Source organism: Pangasianodon hypophthalmus, chromosome 30 (assembly GCF_027358585.1).
Source record: "Pangasianodon hypophthalmus isolate fPanHyp1 chromosome 30, fPanHyp1.pri, whole genome shotgun sequence".
NCBI lineage: Eukaryota > Metazoa > Chordata > Actinopteri > Siluriformes > Pangasiidae > Pangasianodon > Pangasianodon hypophthalmus.
Genome location: NC_069739.1, coordinates 9,131,838 through 9,144,022, shown reverse-complemented (window position 1 = coordinate 9,144,022; position 12,185 = coordinate 9,131,838).

Below are 12,185 nucleotides of genomic sequence, written 5' to 3'. Positions count from 1 at the left end.
CAAACATCAGAATTTGGCATGGTGATTGATGCCAGATGGGGTGGTTTGAGTACTTCAGAAACTGCTTATCTCCTGGGATTTTCATGCACACCTAGCATACATAGTGTGCGTGTTAACAACAGTCTCTAGTTGACACAAAGGTACAAAAAGCTAAAAACATCCAACAAGAGGCAGTTCTGCGGGTGGAAATGCCTTGTTGATGAAAGAGTTGAATGGCCAGACTGTTTTGGGATTGGCAGGAAGGCTACGATAACTCAAATAATCACTCTGTACAACCATGGTGAGCAGAAAAGCATCTCAGAACACACAACACAACACATCAAACCATGATGCAGATGGGCTACAACAGCGGAACAACACACTGGGTTTCACTCCTGTCAGCTAAGAATAGTCATCTGAGGCTACAGTGGGCACAATAAAATATTTTGGGGTTTTTAATACGGTAAAGTGAAATAGTAGATATACAGAAAAGAGCATGTAGGATTTTTCATGGGAGGGGGTACTGTGGCTTAGCGGTTAGCACTGTTGCCTCACACCTTTGGGGTAAGGGGCTCAAATCCTGCCTCTGCCCTCCCCATTTGCGCGGAGGCTGCATGTTCTCCCCGTGCTTTGGGGTTTCCTCTAGGTACTCCAGTTTCCTCCACCAGTCCAAAGACATGTGTCGTAGGCTGACTGGCTCTTCTAGATTGTCCATAGTGTGTGAATGTGTGTGTGATTGTGCCTTGCATTGGGCTGGCACCCCATCCAGGGTGTCCCCCGCCTTGTTCCCTGAGTCCCCTGGGAAAGGCTCCAGGGTCCCTGTGACCCTGTGTAGGATAAGCGGTACAGAGGATGGATAGATGGACTAAGATTCATGCTGATGTCCAAACCAAAGGTGGAAAGTTAAGTGAAGTGCAATGTACAAATAGCCTTGAAAATGACTTGAAGTTTTTAGTTTGTTTGTTTCTTTTCTTCGATAGATTCCTCTGACTTGTTGAATGTAATATCCATTTAATGGTGTTTGTAAGCAGCTGTGAACCTTGAGAAATTGAAATAAAATACCAAGCATACCTTCCTCTCTGGAATTAAAAGTTTGCCAGGTTATTTGGTTTATATGCCAGTGTTCATCCGAGATGTTGCTAGTGGTGATGGCTTTCTGAAATGCTAAACATTTCTAAATCATTGTATTACAGTGCATGTGGGTGACATCTGCTGGTGAAGACAATGTTGTACAATCAAGGAAGGGGCAAGCTGGCATTGAAAGATTGGAGGAAGTAACACCTATTATTATTATTATTATTATTATTATTATTATTATGTGGTAATTTGTGCTTGCCTTGTGGTGTCCCAATAAAGACAAAGGAAATCATGTGATCACACACACTAATATATAGCCTGTGTTTGGTTTCTGAAATGGAAAATTCACAATATATGAATATAATAATATAATAACCACATTTTAATACAAACCGAATAATAGTAATTAGATTACTGTAGATTACAGTGCATGCAATAACACAACAGCATTGAAACACAATTACGTCACTTCACAGATAGCAATACAATTTAGAGCCACTAGATGACACTCTCCTATAAAAAAATCTTCAATTCAGTTTTATTTGTAGAGCTTTATACACACACTACTAACAATTCTGCAGTCTGCTCAGAGAACACTACTGTCTGTCATATTCAAGTGGTTAACTCACATTAGAGGTAATTGATGGAGAAGAAAGGCAAAAATATTTCCTGACAGTTAACATGATGCATTCCATCCTATAATTACTGAGGCAGTGTGTGTACCGTGTGTGTTGAGTAATTTGGCAGTCAAATATACAATCAAATAAAGCTGCTTGCTGAACATGTCTGTGGCTGCAGAGCTATGTGATCCCCTATTAGATGAGAAGTGAAATAGACTGAAGGAAAAAGTCTAACATTTTAGATTTTTCAAAGAAACATTTTCCACACCCTACAAAATAAGTGAACTGGTTTTTCCTGAATGTGAATAAAAATGAGTTTTGCTGTCTGTTACAGCCCCAAGGCTCTCCCTCCTGTTTTCTCTTCTACCTCCAAGTACAACCTGATATTCATTTGAAGTAACAGAGGTGTTCATACTGAACAACGGTGCCTGAGATGCAGTGAAGCCACAAATCCAGTAGAGAATGTGCATTCACTGGCAGGAGACACACAGTGAGTGGCACAATGATGAGATCAGCTATTTCACAAGCAGATATCAGCATGAAGTTAGACCTCATTCATTTCTCATTTATTTGTGAACCTTCCATTATATCTTCCCATCAATCAAAACTGGGGTGTACTCCAGAAACAATGTTATTTTTTGAATGCTCATGCACTGACGATCAGAAACACTCACAAACACTAATTTCTGACTGCACAAATATGAGTGTAAAGTATAATTATATAAATAGTTAAGTAATCCTTGCTCTAAATTATAGCAGTGCTGTTCTTCGTCTTTCTTGGGAAAGTAAACCCAGGTAACGTCTCACAATGGACATCAGTCCAGAGGGAGGGTCAGTTTTCAGTAACATGATCATTTCAGACTCTCCAAAACAACACACTGATCTTCTCACTCCTCCACTAAGGGAGTATTCGTGTCAGCTACCGAATTTTAAACTAAATTTATGGATCGCTGCAATTGATATTTCCAACTTACCATGAATAAATAAACAAAAATAATTGTCCTTACAGGACAGCCTGCATCACTTTCCTTGTATTGCTTTGTAAATATTATGGTGTATTAAATCAGGTGCATTAAAGTGTAAATGTATTAGTAATCCTGTTAGAAACATACAATTTGGAATGAAGTTATATATATATTTGTGTGTGTGTACAGTACATAACATTAAAACCACTGACAAGTGAAGTGAATAACATTGATGATCTTGTTACAGTGGCATCTGTAACATCAAGGGGTGGGATATATTAGGCAGCAAGTGAACAGTCAGTTCTTGAAGTTGAAGTGTTGGAAGCAGGAAAAATGGGCAAGTGTAAGGATCTGAGTGACTTTGACAAGGGCCAAATTGTGATGGCTAGAAGACTGGGTCAAAGCATCTCTGAAACGGCAGGTCTTGTGGGGTGTTCCTGGTATGCACTTGTTAGTACCTGCCAAAAGTGGTCCAAGGAAGGACAACCAGTGAACTAGCGACAGGGTCATGGGCGCCCAAGGCTCACTGATGCGCATGGGGAGAAGGCTTGCCCCCATAAATTGCAGAAAAAGTTAATGATGGCTATGATAGAAAGGTGTCAGAACACACAGTGCATTGCAGCTTGCTGTGTATGGAGCTGCGTAGCTGCAAACTGGTCAGAGTGCCCATGCTGATCCCTGTCCACCGCCGAAAGCGCCTACAATGGGCACATGAGCATCAGAACTGGACCATGGAGCAATGGAAGAAGGTGGCCTGGTCTGATGAATCACCTTTTCTTTTACATCATGTGGATGGCCGGGTGCATGTGCATCACTCACCTGGGGAAGAGAAGGCACCAGGTTGCACTATGGGAAGAAGGCAAGCCAGTGGAGGTAGTGTGATGCTCTGGGCAATGTTCTGCTGGGAAACCTTGGGTCCTGGCATTCATGTGGATGTTACTTTGACACCTACCACCTCCATAAACATTGCTGCAGACCAAGTACACCCTTCTTGGCAGAGGTATTTCGTAATGGCAGTGGCCTCTTTCAGGATAATGCGCCCTGCCACACTGCAAAAATTGTTCAGGAATGGTTTGAATAGAAGGATAAGAACGGCAAGGCCAATTGTTTTTGTTTTTGCTATTCAGTGAAGACATTTGGGTTTGAGATCAAAAGAATATGAGACTATAGATCAGATTTTCAGTTTTCCTTTCCTGATATTTACATCTAGATGTGTTAAACAACTTAGAACATGGCACATTTTGTGCCAGACCACCCAATTTTTAGCTGAGCAAAAGTATTGGAACAGAGAGTCTAAAAGTAAATAACACTTAGTAAGTAACACTTAATATTTGGTTGCATGTCCCTTGCTAGGGGCATGGTGGCTTAGTGATTAGCACATTCCTCACACCTGCAGGTTTGGGGGTTCAATTCCCGTATCTGCCCTGTGTGCTCAGAGTTTGCATTCTTCTTTTGTGATGCCTTCCATGCTTGTACTATAGCTTCTTTCAGTCTCCTATTCAGGAGGTGATTGACTTGGCCGGGTTAAGGTCTGGTGATTGACCAATCTAAAACCTTCCAATTTTTTTCCCTGATGAAGTCCTTTGTTGAGTTAGCAGTGTGTTTTGGGTCACTGCCTTGCTGCATGATGAAGTTCCTCCCAATTAAATTGGCAAACAGAATGTTTCTCTGGACTTCTGAATTCATTCTGCTGCTACCATCATGAGTTCCATCATCAATAAAGATTAGTGAGTCTGTTCCAGAAGCAGCCATGCAAGCCCAAGCCATGACACTACCTCCACTGTGCTTGACTGATGAGCTTGTATGTTTTGAATCATGAGTAGATCCTTTCTTTCTCCACACTTTAGCCTTTCCTTCACTTTGGTAGAGGTTAATCTTTTTTCCAGAACTTTTCCTGGCTCATCTCTGTATTTCTTTTGAATTCATATCAGACCTTTGATTCTTACTGTTGATGAGTGGTTTGCATCTTGTGGTTTGGCCTCTATATTTCTGCTCTCAAAGTCTTCTTCATACACTGGATTATGATACCTTCACCCCTGCCCTGTGGAGGTTGTTGTTTATGTCACTGTTTTTGGGTCACATCGCTGATTTGGGTTTTTTCTTTACAGTTCTCGCAATGTTTCTGTCATCAACTGCTGTTGTTTTCCTTGGCCCGCCTGTTTGATGTCTGGTTGTTGGTACACCAGTGGTTTCATTCTTTTTGAGGACATTCCAAATTGTTGTATTGGATAAGCCCATTGCTCGTGGAATGGCTCTGATCAAGTTTCACTCTTTTCTCAGCTTCAAAATGGCTTTCTTTTCTCCCATAGACAGGTCTCTTCATGTTGGTTTATCCAACAAATGCTCTTCACAGGTGAAACCCAATGCTCAAACCAAGAGTAGACATTCAGAGCAGTTAACTGTTTAAACAATCAATCTAACAGGGCACACCTGGGCAACAAGAAACACCCGTCAGTCACATGTTCCAATATTTTTGATCACTTGAACAAATGGGTGGGTTCAAACAAAAGGTGCCATGTTCTAAGTTAATACATCTAGATGAAAATATCAGGAAATTAAAGCTGAAATTCTGATCTATCATCTCATATTCATCTTTTGAGCTCAAATCCAAATGTCTTCAGTGTATAGCAAACACAAAAGAATTGGCTTTGCCCTTCCAATACTTTTGGAGAGGGCAGTATACATATACACACAGGCCATCACTTACATACTCATTAACACCTATGGGCTATTTTGAATAGTAAGTCACCTACCAGCATTCTTTTGTGTGGTGGAAAGAAAACCAGAGAAAGTCCACACAGACATAGCAAGAACATGTGAAACGCAACACTGACATTAATCATAGTTCAGGATCCTGAAGCTGTGAGGCACTAACACTACCTACATCACCGCTGTACCAGTCTCCATTAACCATAGGCATTACAAAATGGTTTCTGTGGTTCGTGGAACTTCAGGTGTCGCTGGCCATTGGAGCTAGTGTAAACTATATACAGATTTATTTGAAAACAAAAGTTCCAAAAAACTATTTTATTTCGTACATGTAAGACAGGATCTATCTTGCCATAGAGTAATGCTGTTAGTCTGACTATGCAGAAAAAGTCAGATTAAATTAAGTTTAGCAGTAAACACCTAGAGGTCATATTGAAACTTTTGTCGATATTTGTGCAGTGAAATTTACATGTATTCAGAGTAAATAATGCAGCTGCTTAAGTAAATTTTCTGGGGCCCCGTTTCAAATTTTGCAGGGTATTTCAACAGCATCTAGCAACACTACATTTAAACACAATCACTTAAAAAAGCAGGGATAGAAAATAAGGACTGAAAAAGGAAATAACATTTCTTTGCTGTTAAATATAATACAATGTAACATAAAAGAAACAGAAAATTTTTAAATGAAAAATAAAAAAGCTTGATATCTGACAATGATATATGTATGAGACGATGACAAGTACTTAAGTAAACAATATTGAAGTTGCCAATATACTATTCGCCCTCGTTATTCAGCAGCTTATAAATACATTTAATATGAAATTATAATTTTTTTAATATAGTGCTCTGACTGTTACTTGTGTGCACAATTAAATGAAGCCATGAATGTCATAAATTTGGAGGCTGGTGAATGCAAGTGACACAAAGTGAGACAAAGGTGATAATCAGGAAATCAGGAAAGATATTCAAAAGCTCACAGAGAACTGAACTGAAAGAGTTGCTTAAATGTATTGGTCAGTGAGAGTGAAACAGGAATCAGGTGCATGCATAGTGAACAAACCAATCAAGGAAGAGGGGTGGAGACAGGACCGGGAAGCAAAACCAACCAAAAATAGAGATTGGCAGAATCTGTATTATCTGCTGGAGGCCTTGAGGCAGGCCAAGATGGGCCAAGAATTGAAGTTTTCCTGTAAAGAAAATGTGTTCTGAGTTTGAAGGATAAGCTGACCAAGCATTCATCTGACATGCTTACAGCTCACTCTAAATAAATAGTAAATAATAAATAAGTAAATAATCTCCTTTCTAAATAACTCCTTTTCGTGGATGATCTGGATCAATTATGAATCAATTATTATCAATTATAATTAATTATATGTCAATTATTATTGATTATAAGGGATTATAAATCAATTACTATCAAAAAAGGACAGACAACTGGTGTGTAAAATATAATTCATATTTTCAAACTCATGTGTAAATCAATTGCACAAGCTAGCAAGGTGATTTACCCATAAATGTGATACTTAAAATAATCCTTTATCGTTTGAGAATTAAATTGTAGCCTACTCCAGGTTCTGAACAAAGCTGGTCACATATTGATCAGAGGCTACTTAATCACATCATGTTATAGATTCAGTGGTATCATCAAATATCCAATCTCGATCCTTGCTACAGCTAATGTCATGATCTGTATGAAGTTATGGTTGATAGATAGATCACCTTATTAATCCCAGAGGGAAATTCACACCTCACATGATGCCTATGTGAGAAAGAAAATAAGCATTGCCCAGACTTGTTAGAAAAAATAATAAAATGTGTGTGGGTGTGCACCACAGGGTGTCCTGAGAACCTGAGTGGAACATACTACAGGTGAGGTTTTATGCTCAAACATCTTAATATGAGATTTTAATACAATTCTTGCATTCATGAAATCACTATCATTCTTTATGTTCTTAGAGTACTTGCCCTTTTCGTCCTCAGACAGTATGACTGCCCTATTGGCCAGTGTAATAATTAAAGTTAGAAATAAAATAATTAAAAACTCAATCCCAGCAGCATGACTAAACAAGATAAGCTTTAGTGACTCACAATTACCTCAGCCTCACCCAACATTGGAGAGGATTTAGTCAGGCTTTAATCATTACTGCTTGGGTTTCATCACTTTTGAGCGCACCTGTGATGCAGTATTGATTTATATTCACCTCAGCAAATACAGATTAGAACAGGTGGGAAACAACACCCACTAAGAACTTCACCACATCAGTGCTCATGATGTAACAGTGAGAATTTCAGGCTTACCTAGTTGCATCGTTTAATTACAAAATCACCTACAAACTATATTTATAATCATGTTGATAATACAATCTATTTAAATGAGTCAACTTGGCCAACTTTCTTACTAGAGTAAGAATTACATACTACAGGTTTCTTACTAGAGTAAGAAAGTGATCTGATTTGTCATACAGAGCAGCTTATAAAACATTATATAACTATATAACATTAATGAATCATGTAGTTGTGCCTAAGTGATGTACCTTCTAGTTGCCCACTATCTTATCAATTAATCACAATAATTCATTTCATTTCACTGATATCTGAGGTCTGTAAGCTAAAAATAAGATGTGCGAGGTGTAATTTTTTTGGGGCACTGGGAAATATGAATAGAAAATATGAGTATATTATAACAAAAATATGAGTATATTATAATGAAAGGCAAAATACAGTATCTAGCAAGCAGGCTTGTCTTACTGCATGGTTTTTGTAATGGTGTATGAAAGGCTGTGTATGTGTGTATGATGACCTACTATGTGGTGTGTGTGTGTGTGTGTGTGTGTGTGTGTGAATTGATGTGTGTTGACGTGAAGCTGATACAAGCACATACTTGAAGTGGATGATCTCTCAGTGTCATTACTTTGCACTATGAAGCAACTGATAAATAAAAACTGCTTTCATTTAATACTGTGTTTTGGTATGCCTTTTTTATAATAATAGAGGGTGCTGAAACACAGTATTCATTGAATGATGCAGTTTTTCAAACAATACAGTTATTTGGGGCTCAGTGGATTAGACCAGCCAGTCATATAATGAATACTATGTTCAATGAATACTGTGTTTCAGTACATTTTATAATAATATAGTGCCTGATCATTAACTTTGGAAGCTACTGTATATGTGCTCTGGTTTGCATACCTTTAACCGTAGCCCTATGCCTGGAGGTGTAATGCATGCAAATTTTAAAATTACAATTGGGTTAAAATGAAAAATTTTAATTGTAAAGAAACAAAATGTAACATACAGGCAAAACATTTCTTGCATACCTACTGTGTACGTTGTTATCTGTTAGAATTTGTATGTGTTCTGGTTTCCATAAGCCTAACAATAACCCCAAATCAATAGGTTTAATAAATACAAATATTTATTATTATTTATTTATTATAATAATAATAATAATAATAAACTAATCTACTAGTATGTGCTCTGCTTTCCCTAACCCTAGCCCCACACTCATAGTTGTTTTTTATTGTTTAAAATGACAAAAGTAGTCTACACAATTGCTTCACAAGTATTTCCACTGTTATCTGGTAGAATCTTAAGTTTAAACACAAAAAACTGACATATTTGCACTGTTCTTTACTACAAGTATCTGCTATAGATTAAATACATGCAATCTTTTGAAATAATTGTTAAAAATCAAGACGGTATTTCACCAAAATAAAAAGCCTCCATATCTATTTGCACTTATATATACAGTATACCTTTATATATACAGTACAACTGTTCAGTAGGTACTGCTTGATCATATGACATTAGTTCATCATGCATTTCATCATATTTGCTTAATGGTTAACATTACAATTATTAAACATTGGAATGACATTTGCTGTCAGTTCCGTTACTCCCCTTTAATACAATGCACGCTTTAATAAAATCTTAGGAATTTGGACAGAGCAATGTCATTTTCTATGGAAGAAATCAACTGTAGAGAGCAAGTTAATGTTTAACCTTTGATGATGGTCATATGCAGTGTCAGCCCTGTTCTCTATAATATACTGTAGTGCAAATTACTAGGAAAGGACAGACCTTGACAGAGCAGTGACTCAGTTCATGAAGGACTTTGCTTTTTTATTAGGAAAGCATGAACAACTCAACTGAAGAAATGCTACAAACCAACACCCACTCTCCCCACCCCCGCTTAATGAACTTATCATTCTCTTTTCCATTTCCTTTGGCTTAACATTATAATATAATGTCAGTTAGATTACTAGTTTAAATCCATTTTCTATAACCGCAGCTCTCACAGTAGTGCTGACAGCAAAGCAAATCACACTTGTTGTAATATGTTTTAATTTCTATTGTAACAGCTCATTTACAGAGGCTTGTATGGTGGACGGATTAAAAGATGTTCTGTAAGAGACTTTTTTCCCCGTTTTGAGGTTCTTCTGTCTTTTAACTTCAAGAAATTGAGGAAGCGAATATTTATAGCTGCAATAACACAAGGGAAAGCAGAAACTTGTTTTGTGGACGTTCAACAATAAAAGTAACTGTAAATGGATAAAAAATTATGTTGTTCTTTAATAAATAAAAACAAATTGTAATCATTTGGTAAGTTGCAGTGATATAAGAGGAATAAAACAATTTGGGGTGTTATAGGAAAAACAACTCTGGGTGTTAATGGGTGTGGCCTGGAAAATCTAATTCATTTGTGCCAAAATGTGATGCGTCCTACTCGTCACGTGTGTCTTATAGTAGTTTTTTTTTTTTTACTAGATAGACAAGTTAAATAAAAACGCTTGTTAAGCATCCCTGCTGATAGAAGGGGAATCAAGGAGCTGTTTAAAAGTGCATGATATTATAACAATCCTTTAAGATCATTGCTTTCTCAATGATGATGGTTAGAGTGTTCGTTAATAATATCATTTGGGATAATAACCCTCATACAGGTGCCTACACTGTCTCATAGAAAATATTGTGAAAACAATCATTGATCATTGTCGTATGAAAGAAATGATTATATGTGTGGGCTGATTTGGGAGAGGTTAGATACTGTACAAACATGTGTAAAGCACACATGTTCTGTTTTTGTGTCAGGTTTAGACGTGCCCAGAACGCTTTCAGAAATGTGCCAAGAGCTACATGTCAAATAACAGGGTGAGTCAGAAAAACTATCACCACCTCGACTACTAGTCTATCCGCTTCACTTTTCCCCTTGCTTTGTTTTCCCACTCTGTACGACCCTGTGTCAGGATGGATGTGCTCATTCACACATGGACGAGAGAAATACTACAAATGGGTGTGGAGATCTGATATCTTACATGAACACACCCGTATATGTGTGTGTGTGTGTGTTTGTGTGTCCTGTGGTAAGATTCAAACATGAAGGGATACTGTGTAGTCATGTCAAACCTAACTGTTTAGAGGTTTTTGGATTCAATTAATATAAAATAAGATAAAATAACATAAGGAAAAATCAGAAGGAATGATACTCTCTACACGCTTAGCATGGTTCAGTGCCTCGATCACTGAAACTACCTGTCAATCAGGGGTCATAAAGGCAAACCTGTTTTTCCTGAACAACATAGTAATGAGAAGTGTTTAAGTAGCTCACATATCTGAGCCGTTTACGTTTTTTCATTGACAATGCGGGCAATGCCTTTGCAGTGTGATTTAATTTAAAATCAATCAAAAGGTTTTGCTTTTCTGTGTGTATGGTTTTCAACATGTGGCTCCCGAAAAGCAAAACAGTTTGTGCATTGCATTTCACATTCTCTTCACTGCTGTGATTGTGTAAACAGGAGCACACAGTGAAATCTTGTGCAGCAACACGGACTGCATTTAAAGGTGGCTCACATTCACTTCTGACGCAAGTTCAGGATGTAATTCTGCTGAGTGTTTTTCCATTAAAGACATCAAATGACGTAACAGCAACTCAGCAAAGGGTTTGCTTTTCAGCGTCGTACCTTTTCTGCCTGTAACTACTGAAAAAACAACTGTGTTTTGTATTGTTTTCATGGGTGTGATTGCTTTTCGCTTCAGTATGAGGAAAGGAAAATGAAGCACAAAATCAGCAGGCACAATAACATGAATGCTGCAATGCTTATTTATTTATGTGCTGTGCTTTGTTGATTTTACAATTATTTAAATAGATTTCATAAAATTCAATGCAAAGTAATGTTAGTCTGTTCATTAGCTGGTAAAGTAAGGAGATATCAGGAAACAGCTTCAGTCATGGATGGCACGATGAAACGGCTGGGAGCACTGACACTTCAGGGTTCCTGGGTTCCTGGTTTGAGCTGTTTGAGAGCTCGGCTCTTATTAGTGAGCTGAGCCAAAATGATCTAACTCACTGAAAAGAGGCATCACTTTAAGCCTGAAACTATGGAAGTCCAGAAAGGCAATGTTTTTTTTTTTGTTGTTGTTTTTTCCTGTACTGTTATCTCAAGATCATGATTTATGTTCTGAGTTCACGTAGCAGTACCATATTAGAATTACATCACTGTTGCCAGTGGCATACTGTCAATTTTTTTTCAAGATTCTGGTCCCTAAAATTGGCTGGAAATGAAACTGACCACTGGTTCAGGATCACTATAGTGTCCACGGATGTATAGTTGCAGATTTCTGAGTCACCTTCTCATGTGACCGATGCTAATTTGGAAATTGTCTAGCACTGAAAAACAGCTACTTCCTCTTGGGTTAGTCACTGACTGAAGTAAGACAGATGCACTCATCTGTACTCATGGTGCATCTGTACTCATGGTGCATCTGTACACATGGTGCATCTGTACTCATGGTGCATCTGTACTCATGGTGCATCTGTACTCATGGTGTACAGTATGTA